Below are 16108 nucleotides of genomic sequence, written 5' to 3'. Positions count from 1 at the left end.
GAGATGAAAGATTATTTAGTTGGAATGAATAATAATTAAGGGTCTTTTTAAATTGATCCATATAAGTACTCCATACTCAAATATTATGAAGGAAAATTACCAAAACAAATTGAGTATAATTCATGAATAAAATCAGTTGGTCAAATACTAATTTATTCTCACGAAATTAACTCAAATAATATATGTACATCTAACTCAAAACGAACAGTTGGATTTTTACTCATTTCGTTTGGTGTGACCTACTCAAACAATCACATACATGATATTCAGTGATTTTATTGAGTAAATATAACTTTTTCTAATAGTGCCATATACTCGGCCGCAGAATCATTTCTCAGAGTGTAGGCTCTTTTCCATGCAAGACACTGGTGCACAACAAAAGTAGAGTAAATCAGGTGACAAGCTCCACTGAAGCAACAGAGGTTAAGCACCTTGCTAAAAGGCACCTCTAGGAATGATTTAGATTTAGGGTGGGAACTGGGAAGAGAAGTTTTCATTCACTCTGCCAACTCAATCTAGATTTAGACATTCCTTCCCAACAAACTTTTACCCCACAGTATGACAGTAATATCCCCAGTGTTCCTTTTATTTGTACCGACCGAGTTACAAATGGATAACAAGAACACAGGGTCCATCAAATCACATCTAAATCACATCACACACGCATTTGAGTTTGACATGATGATCAGGTATTATGATTATACTAGGAGGAAGATTCTTTTCTCCAAAAAGGTGTACAGAAAGTGTTAAAATGATGTTTTCATGTGGCCACACCCACCAGTTCATTAAGTCGCGCTGCGAGCTCGTACATCTGTTATTTATTGAAACATTTATTTATTTGTATTTATTTTAAAAGGCTCTACTGAGATCTACTGATTTGGAAGGCATTTTGTAGTATCGGCCTCACGTCTTAACAGGTTAAAGCCTGTCAGACCATACTTTCTTTTGGCAATTATTTGGAGTTTGCAATACCCTCACGGCCCACCAGTGGGCCCTGGCCCTCAAGCTCTGTTACAGTCCTTCCCGCAGCTGGCCTTGGGTTCGAATGGCCCAAGGCGCTTTGATGCATGTCATTCTCTCTCTCCACAGCCTTTCTCTCTTTCACTTGGTCGTCGGAAATAAAGCTGAAATGCGACAAAACAAAATAAAATCGAGTAAATAAATAAGAAAAACAAATAAGAATAGCCATCATAGGCACAGATCTCATCTGGATCATATCCAACAGGTTATTGTTTCTTCTTCCGACATGCCTTTTATTTGCTAGTAACTGCTGTTGCTCATGTTGACCTTCCGTGAATATGGTTCACCACTTGGTTTGACATTGTTTCTATACAATACAGTACATGATATAATGTTGGATCATCATGCGTGTATAACCAGCAAGTGTAGCTATCTATTGACAATGTGCTCAGTCTTAAATGTGAATCTATATGAGAAATCTAACAACTTTTTTATTTGCCTTATCTATCTCAAAATACATAACTGTACTGTACTATATGCCCTAATGAAGGCAGTTTAAATACTTTCTCTCTTACATGGATACAAACTGTCGTAGATTAGAGATTATCATGATTGATTATGTGTAACGTTATAGAGTAGATCAAGTGTCCATTGATTATATTAATATCTATCCTAATGTAATGACACATTATTGATACTGTAAAGCTTGTAAGAGTCTAATGTCTACCTAGGACTGAGTAGCTATTGTTTTGGTAAAGCCTATCTTGTTATGGTACAGCTCGTTCCAGAGGCCTTGAAGCCACATGTATAACTCTAGTACCTGACCATTCTTCTGGGCAGAACTACCTTACCACTGCCCAGAGTGTTAATTGTACTTCTGTCCATGATATCATGTTACATAAACTTGACCACACCACCACCAATATAATTGTCTTGTCTCCTCATTTTCTCACCTCAAACAAAATCACTTCTTTTATTTTTAAGTATTTTTTGTATCTTTTTTCCTTTCTACAGTTAAACATTATTAGTGTTTGTCATTTTGCCATCGGCTGCTATTTGTAGGTCACTGAACTGATCCTCTGTTCGTCTTATTTTCTTTTTTTTCTCTCTCTCTCTCTCTCTCTCTCTCTCTCTCTCTCTCTCTCTCTCTCTCTCCACATAAATATCCCAGTCATTTACGGGATTTGTTTGTCCCATTTTTCTAACATTTGTTCACCTTTATTTAATGTCACTGTCAGGAAGAAAGAAACCTTGTATCTCTTTCCATATTTTGTAATTATGTTTTTCTTCATAAATGAATGCCCTCCACTCCTCCAGTGACATACACAAAGGTACATTGAAACAAACATAGCCACGTTGTGAGTGTGTAAATATCTGTTCTTTTGAAACATTTTGAAAATAAAAGCAAAAGTCTATGTGTCTGTGGGATTCACAAATATTTGACCAAGTATTAACAAGAGCTTGTGACTAAATAATAACTACATTAGATGGATTGGAACCACAGGTTCCTTTTTCCAAATCCTGAAAAGTAACAGTTTTGGACATACAAGATTTATACCCGACAGCAACGATAAGTAAAATAGCTCGAGCATGCATGTACGAGTTCAACTCTGCCTTGCCTTAAAGGAGTAGTTCACCCCCAAAATGACTTTTTTTCTATTGATTACTCATGCCATGGAGAGTACAGTTCAATAATATTTTTTGGTTTTTGTCACATTCCTAAGACAAAAATTTGATTTGAGTAAATTTACCCCCATTGATTCCGGATGGTCACCCGTTTCGAAACGGGTCACCATCCGAAATGAATGGGGGTAAATTTATTGTTATCACATTTATGTCTTAGGAATGTGACAAAACACTAAAAATATTATTGAACTCTACTCTCCATGGCATGAGTAATCAATAGAAAAAAAGTCATTTTGGGGGTTACTACTCCTTTAACACTGATAGTTCTGCACTAATCTAATCTGAGAGCACAAACAAAAGGGTCTTCTGCCCTGGGCCCCACCGAGCAGCAGTGGTGGAAGAAGTACTCAGATCTTTACCTTTGTAAAAGTATCAATACCACAATATAAAGTAAAACATACTTTGTTATGGCACAGTCACACCGCACTTTTCTACCGGTTTAGTTGTTGCTGAAATCAGAAAAGGCAGCAAACCGCTCCATTCCCATTGCAATGCATTGGCAGAATCCACCCTCATACAAGTAGGTAGAATAAACGTGCGGTGTGATCGTGCCCTTGCAAGGAAAAGTTTGGTATTCTGAATTCACTTGAGTGAGAGTACAAAAGTACTGGCATGAAAATGTACTTAAAAGTATACCAAAATTAAAAAGCACTCGTTATGCAGAAATGTCCAATTTTCAAACTTTTCTGCAGTTTGAAAATGTAACGGTCTACAAGCTCACAATGTGTCGCAAAGCGACGCGTTGTGAGCTTCCAGTGTTTAATGCATGTTTTGTAATAAAAATCTACAGTCTACAAAGTTACTACTAGTAACCAACATCTTTTTCAAATAATTGTATTGGAGTAAAAGTACAATATTTGCCTCTGTAGTGGAGTAGAAGTAAAAGTATTTAACATTGGAAATACTCCAGTAAAGTATTATGTAAAAATACCAAAAAAGTGTCAATACTTTTTAGGTACAATACTTGAATAAATGTACTTTACTTTCCACCACTGCCGAGCAGTTCCACTGAAGCAATACAGTTGTGTAAGCGCACTTTGCTAGAGGCATCGCAAACAACACAACACAACAAATAACCACAGATTGCCATGGGGTTCAATTAAAACATACAGTATGTATATGTGCTGTTTAATTCCTTAGCATGCAGTAGTCGTGCATTCTATACAGTAATTCGTGCTTCCTGATGAGTAGCTTTGATGTGCATGGGTTGAGCCATATTTAAGTATAGAAGTACAGATTAGGCTTAAGGTGATGAGAGGGACACACTGGCTTAGGAAGCGATAATATGGTAGCAGCAATGGTTCAAAGGACAGTTTTATATATCGCGACTTGTAAAGCTTGTAAATCGTCTATTTCCTAGACGTTTTTAAACGTTTTGCCTATAATGACATCCCCAAAATAGGGACTGATTATATCGTCGTTGTCGGGTGGAAACCTTGTATGTCCAAGACCGTTAGTTTTGTATTCATCATTTTAAAAATGAACTAAACTAGTGAAAACAGCAGATCTACAAGCACACAACGACTACTTTTATGCAACGGCCTTGTCTGATGAAGCAGGGCTTTACTTGGTGAAAAAACGTACTTGAAATTTGAAACTTGGAGATACGTGGTTTCTGCCCAACAGTGACAATATGTAATGATTATTTATTTGTATTTAATTATTGATTCTTTGCCATAAGCTAATAAATCAATTAGTTTGATTAACCCCAGTGGGCCGTAAAGCAAGGCACTGAAGCCTCCTTGCTGTTCCAGGGGATCCAGGTCTAATAATAATGTACAGAGTTCCTTTACAACGATGCCGTTCTCACTTTAACTTCAGCACCAAGGATAGCAGCACAGCACTGCAGTCAAAACAGTGACCACTGGCCATGTGCTCTCTTTATATAGCACACTCCTGCATGAGGAGATTCAGTAGAACTCAAGTTTCAGAGAGGAAAAAGAATGAATATGAAATAGTTCAACTTCCTGCGGAATCCATCGCACAGACCATCATTTGTGTGTTTGTGTGTGTGAGCGTGCGTGCGTGCGTGCGTGCGTGTGCGTGCAGAACAGAACAGCAGAGAGAGTACAGAATGTGGGTGGATGATTGACAGTGTGGGGGATGGAATGCAGACTTGCAGTCTTAAGGTAAAGAATGAAGGCTCATGCACACTCCAGGGTGGAGTGAGCAGCTATCACCGCGGTGTGGGCTTTCTAAAGTCAGAAAACGACAAACATTACGTCATAAGCCGCGGTGAAGAGGACTCATCTCCTCTGCTTTTACTTTCCGACATCACCTCAAAAGTTGATAGCTTTTCACCTAAAAAAGTGAAGAGCTATCACTTCACCTGGAGTATGCATGAGCCTTGAGAGTGAAGGGCCTGTCATGATTTTAACATAATCGCCTGGTTGCAATTATTTACGAACATTTTCAAAAATTGTGGCTACATAATATCATCTATTTCCACTATTCATGTTTTGGGTAGTATATAGTTATTGAAATACCGGTATACTATAAATAATGTTGCTATAATCCTACCCAGGATTCAAACCCCAGTCAGCCATGAGGTAAGAGACCAAGCCTCTCTTCCAAGACAGAATCCCCCACTTACTGTAGTCTGGGGAGGTACTTGCACTTATGAGGTTCGGGCAGTACTGCTTGTCAACCAGTGGTCACCAGACACCAGGGCTTAAAATGACTCTATTGAAGAAGTATGGAGACCACATCCAACCACTGCACATGTACTTATATTTTATTAACATACTCTACAGGGGTCTTCAACATGGGTTCCGGGATCCCTAGGGGGTCCTCAGAGTTACTACAGTGGAGGCCACTCAACACCTCGCAGAGCTATTTTGGGCAAAGAGGTTTGGTGTAGAGGGGAATTAAATGACACATTAACATGAATTCAACACAACGCTACACATTGATACAAGACTAGTGCTGTCTATATAGCTAGCTATCTATGAAATCTATGAAAAGGATTATCAAAATGGGCTCCATGGCCTATTAACACATCGGGTGCCCCTGGATTGAGCCCCATTTATCCCCTCTCGCTGCCCAGGCCCACCACCATTGTATTTGAAATCGGCCCTGCTGCGTCAATGCATGCGTCATGACGTCACTTGGTCACATGAGCGCAGAGAGGATGTTGTTGTGTAACTTTCTGTATGGACCAGTGTTGATCATAACTGTTCATTGCAGTAAAGATGGGGAAATGCATTGGAGTATATGGAGAAAAACGGCCGCGCGATGCTCTCAGCGTCGACTCGAAGCGACTAGCGGCTAATGGGCTACATCCATGCGTAGCCCAAACCTAACGGTGAGATTTAAAGTTAATACTGTAAATACAGTAAACACGTCAAAACGTCGTGGGCCTCCAGCGACATCAAAGAGATTGGCGTGTAGACACCTCGTGGGCATCCCATGAGTTAAGCTGATTGTCTTTGAAGTGTTCAAAATATTGTTTATCACTGCTCTGTCTACCACACAGATGGGTTAAAACAACGTTTTAAATAAAGTTCCCGGACTGCAGCTTCAATGTAACCATATTATATCCAGATTTGACTGCGCAGGCAGAAAGAAAGGCCTCCCTCCCTCCCTCCCTCCCTCCCTCCCTGCCTGCTGCAGAGTTGGCCAGTGTGCTTTCAGAGGCATCATGTAGCACAATATCTGTGAATAAAACACAAAGCCACAGAGTCTGGGGCTTTCTGTGCTCTATGGCCATAGAGGATAATAGATACACAGAGTTCACAAAATGTTAGGAAGCGTCGGTTATTTTCCACGGGACAGACAGACTCTTCTACCACAATGCTGGTGGTATAAATGCAACAATGTGGTGTATTTATTTATTTTTAAACCCACTGACTCAACTTGAATCGACGTTATTATTGTCACATCACAGGTTTCACAACCTCCTCTTTTGTTTGGAGGGTTGGAGGGCTTCTCTCAGAGCAGGCATGTGCACACATAGACATCAAAGGGGGCTTGAGCCCCTGCCCTTTTATCCATCTGTAAAAAGTGCCCTCTCCAGACCATAAATGGAGTTTTTACTATGGTGAAAGAAATGCAAATTAATGCCCTCTTTCCATGCCATACCTGAAGGCAGCATTCAAGCATCCAAGCTCACAACGCGTCGCAGTGCGACGTGTTGTGAGCTTGGAGGTCTGCTATTTTTGATATCTTCACCAAAAGGCCCTTTTAGAAATGTCAGCCCCTACCTCTCTTCTTCTACCTGTAGCCCCTGCCTCTCTAACATTCTCTGCATGTCCCTGTCAGAGAGTTTTGGGGAGTGCATTCAACGGGGTTGGGGCGGAAAAAGCAAAAGCCCTATTGCCCCACGTACAGCCTCATGCATTACTATGCATGAGGCCATGGACTCCCATAACTCTGAGGGTGTACAACTGTACACCCACAGAGTTACCAGTCATTTAGCTGGGGACCAGGGACGTGCTGGGCCCCTGATTCAGCCCGGGAAAAAGAGTTGGAGAGGCCCTCATTGCGCGTAATAGAGAGAGATCTCTCTCTATAGCGCTGCTGCTACTCAAAGATTTGTGACAAGTGACAAGCCAGTGGGCCAATTACATGAGTTATATTTCGTTGTTGTCGTGTGGAAACCTTGTATGTCCAAAACCGTTTGTTTTGTATTTATCATTTTGAAAATGATTTAAACTAGTGAAAACAGCCGATCTACAAGCACACAACGCCTCGCACCGCGAGGCGTTGTGTGCTTGTAGATCTGCTGTTTTCACTACTTTTGTGCAAACAGTTTAATTTTGTATTTTGTGCAAACAGTTTATTTTTTCCCTAATGGCCGGCCTGGACCGGCCGGGAATGAAGCGGCCGTTCGGGAGTTGTCCCACTTTTCCCAATGGCCAGCACGTCCCTGCTGGGGACCCCCCTGGAACCCCCTCAATACTATACCTAAACCTAAACCTAACCCTAACCCTAACCTCAGTAAAACTATGCCTAAACCTAATCCAAACCCTAACCCTAACCTCAGTAAAACTATGCCTAAACTTAACCCTAAAACCTGACCCTAACCAAATTAGGACTAATGAGATGTGGCAGTCCCCCATAAAATATCTCTTACAACCTAAATGTTGGAATGGCCAGGCTAAGAAATACGCTAATTCGGGGTGCCTGCTGGCCTACTGGTCCAGGCGCATACCACATGGACTTTGTGTAGCCTGCAGCGGGTCAGTGGTTCGATTTCCGAGCCCGACCAGATTTGCCGCGTGTCTCTCCCCATTTCCTGTCAGTCTACTGTCCTATCAATAAAGGCATAAAAGCCCAAAAGCATATCTTAAAAAAAAAGAAGTGCGCTAATTCTGTCTTCATCGCATCTTGCACGGCTGCACGTGCACACACGCACGCACACACGCACACATGCGCATGCACACACACACACACACACACACACACACACACACACACACACACACACACACACACACACACACACACACACACACACACACATAAATAGATTAGTGTTGCTTACACACATGCACCAACTTGTAATTATCCTTAGTTTGGCTGGAGACTGGCGGCAGGAACCCGTTGTCCTCGGCTGCTTGCCAGAAGACAAGGTGGTGGTTGTCAGCCCAGTCAGCCGTCCATATGCCTCCACCGCTTTGTCATCCATTTTGTCACAAAGTATAAACATAGCATATTGTCAATGATCTTCTGACATCGTACGCAAGATGCTGATGTACTGTTAGACTAGTACAATGGTTCTCTACCTGTGGGTATAGGGCCCGATTCTACAAATGCCTTCTAAACCAGTAGTTCTTTCAAGATTTCTAAAATGTACAAGCTTGCAGTGTCGCGCTGTGAGCTTGTAGGCCTACAGTATATCTGCAATTTTTGAATAGCCAATGCTAAAATGACACAGATGCTTTCCCAGTTTTAATGGTCAAATATCACTAAAAATGAAAATAAGACCATTGCTGCGTCAAAAGCAATCAGCAAACTATACAATAAAAATGTGTCAAACATTGGCCAAATTGTGAAGTAAAGTATTAGACGATCTACATGCGTGCAATGTCTCGCAACACGAGGTGTTGTGCGCATTTGTGCAATTTCTTAAACAAAATGTAATCTCCCAAGACAGATTCAGCTCATCTCTTTTATATTTTTTGGCCGATGGGTTCCCAGACTGAAAAAGTAACGCCTTGTACATTTTGACTTCTACAATTCCAAGTGCTTGTCAGGGTGGTGGTCCCCAGTTCGAATGTGAATGTTTTGGGGTGGTCACGGGGTGAAAAGGTTCAAAACCACTGATGGTACACACCAGCGTCAGGGTTAACACATGTCAACCTGACGTCCCTATTTTGGGTATGTCATTATGTCATTTTGTACGGAATTAAGAAAGAAAATTAAAAAGAGCAAAAGTAGCATGCAGAGCTACAATCTCACAGCTTGTGAGATTGAAGGTATATTTAAATAACTATATAAATAACTTGAGTGTAGGATTTAACTTTAGGCCATTTCTAGGCACTGTAAAGTCCATTATCTTTCAGATTTTAAGAAACATTTTTACGGCTGTTATGTTTGTGTAACTGGAGAGGAATGTGTGATTTTAGTGTGCAGGCTAAAGCAATAGTGATTAAGAACCCTGCAAGGCCCGAATTAATTTCTACTGGCCAAAAGAAATTGAAAAAAATCAGATGGTGTTGTAGGAGTCCTAATCACAGGAAAATGTAATGTTAAAAAATTAATAATGTTTTTGTAAGGTTTTATAGCCATAAATCATAAATCATAAATCATGCTCTAATTTGCATTTTGGGGATATTTTTCACAATAATAACATATGTACATGTTCTAGACATTCTAATGATCACGAAAAACAATATTACAGGCATTTAACTTATGTTTTAGTGAGGAATAGCTTCAGTTAAAAAGTGAGATGTTGTTCGTCCAGACGCTGGAATTTCAACTTCTCTGGGAGGTGTGAATGTCACCCTCTGTGGGGGGTATTTATATGCAAATATCGTGGCCAATGGCATCATAATACTAAACAATAGGATTTAATGGTGATGTTAATGTGAAAAAGGGTTAGGGTTATTTAAGGTTGTCTATATTTAGTCAAATTGTTTCAGTTTTTTTGTGGGTTTTTGAATTTCTTTTTAAATCTACTGTCCCTACTTTGGGCATGTTGCTATAAATTTAGATGGTCCGGGCACCGATGCTCATAAGTAGCCTGACATTGTGGGTTCGAGTCCTTTTCCCGTCCCTCCCAATCTCTCTCTCTCCCTGTTTCCTGTCCATCTACATTCTACACTGTACAACTATCAATTAAAGGCAGAAAAAATAGATACGAAAATACATAAAAAGACAACAGAAATAGTCGATCTACAAGCTCAGAACGCGTCACATCGTGACTATCGCCTATTTTCACAATTTGGTATATCGTCTCTGTTGCAGGTGGTAACCGTGTCCTCAATATGTTCAAAACTGTTACTTTTCAGGATTCAAATAAAAGGAATGCAGCTAAAGTAGCAGATCTGCAAGCTCGAAGCGACACGTTTCAGACCTGCTACTTTTGAGATGAGAGGTTTCTGCCCGACAGCAACGATATGATGGAGTAGCCCAGTGGTGGTTCTCTAACCCTTTCGTGTCAAGGGCCCCCAAATTGACCCCCATTTGAAAAGATACGCCACAGGGACCCCCATAAGAGAAGATTTTCTACAGCAGTTGGTATTAAAAAGGTCCTTAAATTGTCACTTCACTGCTTGGGGACCCCCCAAAAAAACACGTGGGGACCCACAGGTTGAGAACCACTGTCATTAAGGCATACCGGTATAAGGCTCATTAGCCAGTTAATTAATCCTAATTAATTTCATCTCAGTGTATGATGACATATTGCTACTTTGTTGACAACAAGCCTGGGCAGACCACATGTCTGCATGTTCTCCCTGAACATGAATGATTCATTTTAGCACTATAGACACTACAACTGCCTTCTATGGACTCTCTTTGATGGTCTCTTTGATCCTTACGTCTTCCCGGCAGATGTGAGAACACAGCCGTCTTCCAGTGTGATTAAGTGTTGTTTTTACTTGATAAGTGTTGATCAGAGTGTTGTTGCGTCTCAAGGGTGAGCTTGCCACAAACGAGTTTAGCTGGCGGAAGTGAGGAGTTGAGAACTCACAGCGCATAATATGCAATGGTTCAACGTTATGTTGTTATATATAATTCCAATGTTATGTTCTGTGTTAATGTCCCCATAGAGCTGTTCTGCCTTATTCGTTATCAAATCATTTTGTTGTATTTACTGGTATACTGTATACACTATAAAAGTGTTAGTTGTTGTTTGTATACAAAGTACCTTTATTAGAAGGATAAACCCCTTGAGATGCGCCATCTCATTTTCGAGAAATTAGTTTAGTTTAGTTTAGTTTTGTTTATTTGCACATACATTTTAAAAAACATGTAATAAAAAAACAAAAGGAAATTAAAAACAAATGGAAAGGAACAGAAAGATGTTAAAGACGTTAGCACCCTAATAATCCTACTAGAGTAATATTTGAAAGACGTGCAAAGGACCAAGGCCAAGGACCCCTTAGTTGAGAGAGAGATGAAGCAGGGACCCCCACAACCTGATTCCATATAGTTTCATTGTTTGACAGCACGAACATCAGTGCATTTTGGATTCATGTCAATTTGTGTTTTCAGATATTTAACCACTTGAACCGTCAATACTTAATAAACTTCACCTTTCACTCTGTACTTAGTCTGCTTTGTTTCCCCTCTACACCAAACCTTTCCCGAAAATAGCGAGGTGTTGTGAGCTTGTAGATCTGCTATTTTTAGCTTAAGTTCTCAGAATATGGACACTAGGGTTCAAGTGTTTAATATAAAAAAGGAAAACAAAAAGTTTCTATCACATAAAGATTTGGAGGACCCCCTGTAGTAACTCTGAGGACCCCCTAAGGGTCCCGGACCCCCTGTTGAAGAACCCTGTAATAAAGGCTTAATATAATATTTCCACAACAATAGTGCCTTGGTCGCCATGTTTTATTTTTTTGCATCAGCTAGCTTCATCACATTTGCACCGAAGAGCACTTTGTTGCTAGCCTAGCTGAGCTAGACATCCCAGCCATGTTAAAACAAGGTAGATGCATTAGTATCTAGGCTGGCCCCAGGCTACTTTGTTGCATGTCACTCATCTTCCAAAAGAAGTCGCGGTCCTCTCTCAGTTTTCGGACATTTGAACTTAAAACGTAAAAAATGTATCCCTGCAGCTACAAGATCATTAATCATTTTGTCTAGTGGGTGCTTGCTGGGTTTACTGTGGAGGCCAAAGGCAAGGCATTACATTTTAGCACCCAACGGAGGCTACCTAACTTGGCCGGTACACACTTTAAACCATTCGTTTTGTTATTAATTTGTCACTGTGAGTCATAACCAGGGTTTCAATTACATTCAAGAACTGTGATACACGGTCTCCCCTCGCTTTGCAAATTAATAAAGCAGACATGCTTTGAAATTATCTATGATTTTCTGACCTTTATTTCATAACATAACATAACATAACATTATCCTCCCATTCTGGCATTAGATGCCATTCATCAGCTGAACATTCTGTGCCACTACAAGCTTTAAAAAAACATCCCAAGAGTCTTTCTACAGTATGCTGAATGTGTGAAAAGAACAATCTGCATAATATTCTATTTATTTATCTATCTGGGAATCTTTCTGTTTCATCATGATAAATATTAAGCTTAAACACTTATATTTTTCTGCAAGTCCTGTGTTCAAGTTGGAAAGAATGACGACGAAAAAAAAAACAACAATGCCCAAATCAAGAGCTATTGACAAACGTAGTTTTCATAACTATTTAGACTAGAGTATGTTTTGGTGTTTTCAGTACCAACTAGTGGACAAATTGCAGACACAGTCATATAGATCAGAGGCTTTCAAATGGTGTTTCGTGGACCACTGATGGTCTGTGGATTATCACGACACGTGTGGATAATAGGCAAACTTGTTTCAAGGATTTTGTCTCTAGTAGCAGTATATGTCAAAAGTAAGATTTGGCAGCCAGAAACCATGTCTAATTGTAATCTGACTAAACCCTAAAAGACCTCAAATCTATTTTTTCTTCCAATAATCAGCAATAACCAAAGGATTTTGGTGAGAGCAGCTCAAAATTAAATAAAAACAAGCAATACAAGAAACTAAGGGAAACGTATATCTGCCCATTTCTGCTAGTCAAGCTGAAGCCATCATATCCTCTTCTCTCTCACTTAGAGGATGGATTTCCATACCGTCGATCAAAGCTATGGTGTCAAATTTCTTTGCTTTGTAGCGAGAGCCATGGTACTGTATATTCTACTTTAGTCCATTTCAGGAACTGCCTTTGTTGTGTGACGAATCCTGAACGTCCATGAGGTAAACGGTGCATTCATATAACGCCTTTGTCCAAACTAAGTGATTTACCGTACAATGTGCGTTCATTCACCCTTTCCCACGGCGGAGGAAAGCCCTCACCTTCTGTAATTACTGTACAAAAGCATTATTCAACCTGTACTGTATTGTTCCCCATGTTTTTTCACTATTGTCCATGTCTGACAAAAACAAACTTTTCAGTATTACCCTGATTCCCTCCAAGAGACTTGTTCCATACCAACACATTGTTCTGTTAAAATAAAGGGGGTTCCAGACGGTATGCGGTCACCGCCTCCTTGTAATTCATTTTCAATGGGAGGCGGGCGGCTATTTCGGCCGCAGGGAGAAGTTTAGAGGCTGCGAGCGAGCGCAGTCCCGTGAAATCACCGCGAGCGTGCTCGTTCGTGCATGCGTGAGAGATGGATTTGTTCATCTTTGTGAAGGTAAAATCGCGCTCTTTCGAACGACCATCATTTCGACCGGAGGGTTAGCGACTCACTCCACGGATGTTAGGGTCAGGGTGAGGGTTAGAGTCGGGTGTCGAAAAGATGACAAGTAGTAACAGCGACATGCTCCCCTTTGTGAAATACCGCGCAGCGTTTACTCACTGAGCGAGCGTGTTTGTGTATGACCGCGGCGCGGCCGCCGCTGATCCTAGCGGGAGACCCCACGGCAACCGCTGCTCATCTGAAGGACCCTTAAGGCCATCATCATACGCTTAGCACTGACAATGGCAAGAGACACTGATCATCCCTTACATCGGCACTTTGAACTTATTCTCCTTTTGCACAAAGTAATGCAATGCATGATAGAGGGCGCAAGATCCCTTTGAGTTACACCCTACCACTACTTCCTGTTCATCCACAGAGCATTGATTCTAGTCATTTTCTCCATTAGATTAAAGTGCTTTCTTTTCACTTTTTTCAACTTTTATTAGGCTACTTGTCAAAATACATTGTCTACCTCACCTTTTTACCATCCCAAGTAATAAAAGTTGAAAAAAGTGAAAAGAAATCTAATGGAGAAAATGACTAGACTCGATGCTCTGTGGATGAACAGGAAGTAGTGGTAGGGTGTGACTCAAAGGGATCTGGCGCCCTCTATCTTGCATTGCAGTAATTTGTGCAAAAGGAGAATTATGCCACCTGGACAAAGATACCAAACTTTTAATTGGGAAAAGGTTAGTTTTAGTAGAAGTTTTCTCCCTTCAGTCAGACTCATTGCGGCATTAAACAAATTGCCTCACTGATGGGACGGTTTTCGTGTCATACTAGGGAATTCATGTATTGTCTTGGGGTAATGTTGTTCTGTGCTATATGGTTGTGTGTTTTTCTGTTGAACAGACTGTGAAGATGAATATCCCCGAGGGGACAATAAACACGTTATTTTTAACCAGGCAAGGCACCAACCTGCTCATCAGGAGCAGTTGGGGGTTCAGTGTCTTGCTCAAAGACACTTCATCAACACTATAACCCAGGAATAGCTGGGAATCCAAGCAGGAACCTTCCGTTTCTCTCGAGCAGCCACTCTCCACCTCCTGACTGAGCCGCTGCCGCCCTGAGGCAAACGAGGCAACTGATCATAGATGTTAATTCAAAAACAACATCTGCACACCGCAAGTCTGCTTTCCAGGCTCACTCAGGGGCGTCAATTGGGTATGGCAGGGGTATGCAGCTGCCATACCCTGGGTCCAGGGGGAAAAATAAAGTTACATATATAAATCCATGAATGTCTCTTTGTCTATCTGTGCTGCTTATTATGTTGTTAAATTACAGTAAAATAACAACAAATGCTAAATTTAACAAAATGGTCACTTTAACAAGGTATTGTAATTATATTCTCCCCACTTGTATTCTCCCCTTCTTGACAAAATGGTATAATCCCAGGTTCCGCCGGTTAGCTGCACAGGTGCAATGCATTATTGTTAATTGTGGCACGTTTACTAACATGCCAAGTTTAGCGGCACTTGAACAACCATTCCAGTCTGCCATATCCAGCCCAAGAAACCGTAGAAACGGAGGAAAAATAGAATGTACTTCTTAAAACAAATGTATCATGCCTGTTGCTATGCTAAGGTATGGCAGCATGACTGGTGTCTTGCACGCGCGCGAAGGCGCGCGTCCAAGACACCAGTCATGTTGCCATACCTTAACTTTTTCTTAACTGACGCCACTGGGCTCACTGTTGTGCCTCAACCTCTAGCTCATTGTATCGAAGCTTCTTTCTTTATAAAAAAAACTACAAAAAACAGAACAACCAGCAGGTGCTCACAGGAGAAGGTAACAATAGCAACAACAACAAAAAGTGTCAACGCCGCTCAAACAGCATCAAACGTGTGAAACAAGCGGGAACGTGACGATATTGCGACGTAAAATTTGTTCGGCGTCGCATTAGTTCGACACCGATGAATGCTAACCTGGTGAATGTTAACCTGGTGAATGCTACTATGCCTAAACCTAACCCAAACCCAAACCCTAACCTCAGTAAAACTATGCCTAAACCTAACCCTAAAACCTAACCCAATCTTTAGTCGAACAAATGAAACGTAGACATATCGAGATTTTACCAAAAAAACAGATGATCACCCGGGCCCTCACGAGTGAAAAGAAGGAACAGCCTTTATTTATTAAAAGGCAACTGCCTACATGTTTCCACCTCGGAAGGTCTTCATCAGGGCGAGGATTTACTCCTGAGGGCTTGGATCGTCTGTTGTTTTTGCGCTTCTTCCTTTGTACCTAAGTACCTTTGTTACTCAACCCAAGGAATAGCAAGCTCAACAAAAATAAAGTGTCCACTGGGTTTTGGACCATGATTCCAAGACAGATGTTTAGTTGCTTGCATACAATCTCATTCCCATTGTTGCCCTTAAAGGACAACTTTGTTTTTTACAACAAGGGTTCATATTTTAGATTGTAATTAAAGAATGTAAAAGATGAGTGTTAAAATTATTTCATTTACTTCTTTCTACTGTTTTAGAGATTCTAATTTCAGTGGCTGGGGGCATGCGTACAAGTGGCTAAATATGTCATTTTACATATACAAGCCCATTCCCAAGATACAACGCAACCTTTCATGGTTGGATGTG

The sequence above is a fragment of the Nannobrachium achirus genome (assembly GCF_963921795.1).
Source record: "Nannobrachium achirus genome assembly, chromosome: 4".
NCBI lineage: Eukaryota > Metazoa > Chordata > Actinopteri > Myctophiformes > Myctophidae > Nannobrachium > Nannobrachium achirus.
The sequence above is the reverse complement of the archived record's forward strand: the minus strand, read 5'-3'. Positions refer to the sequence as shown.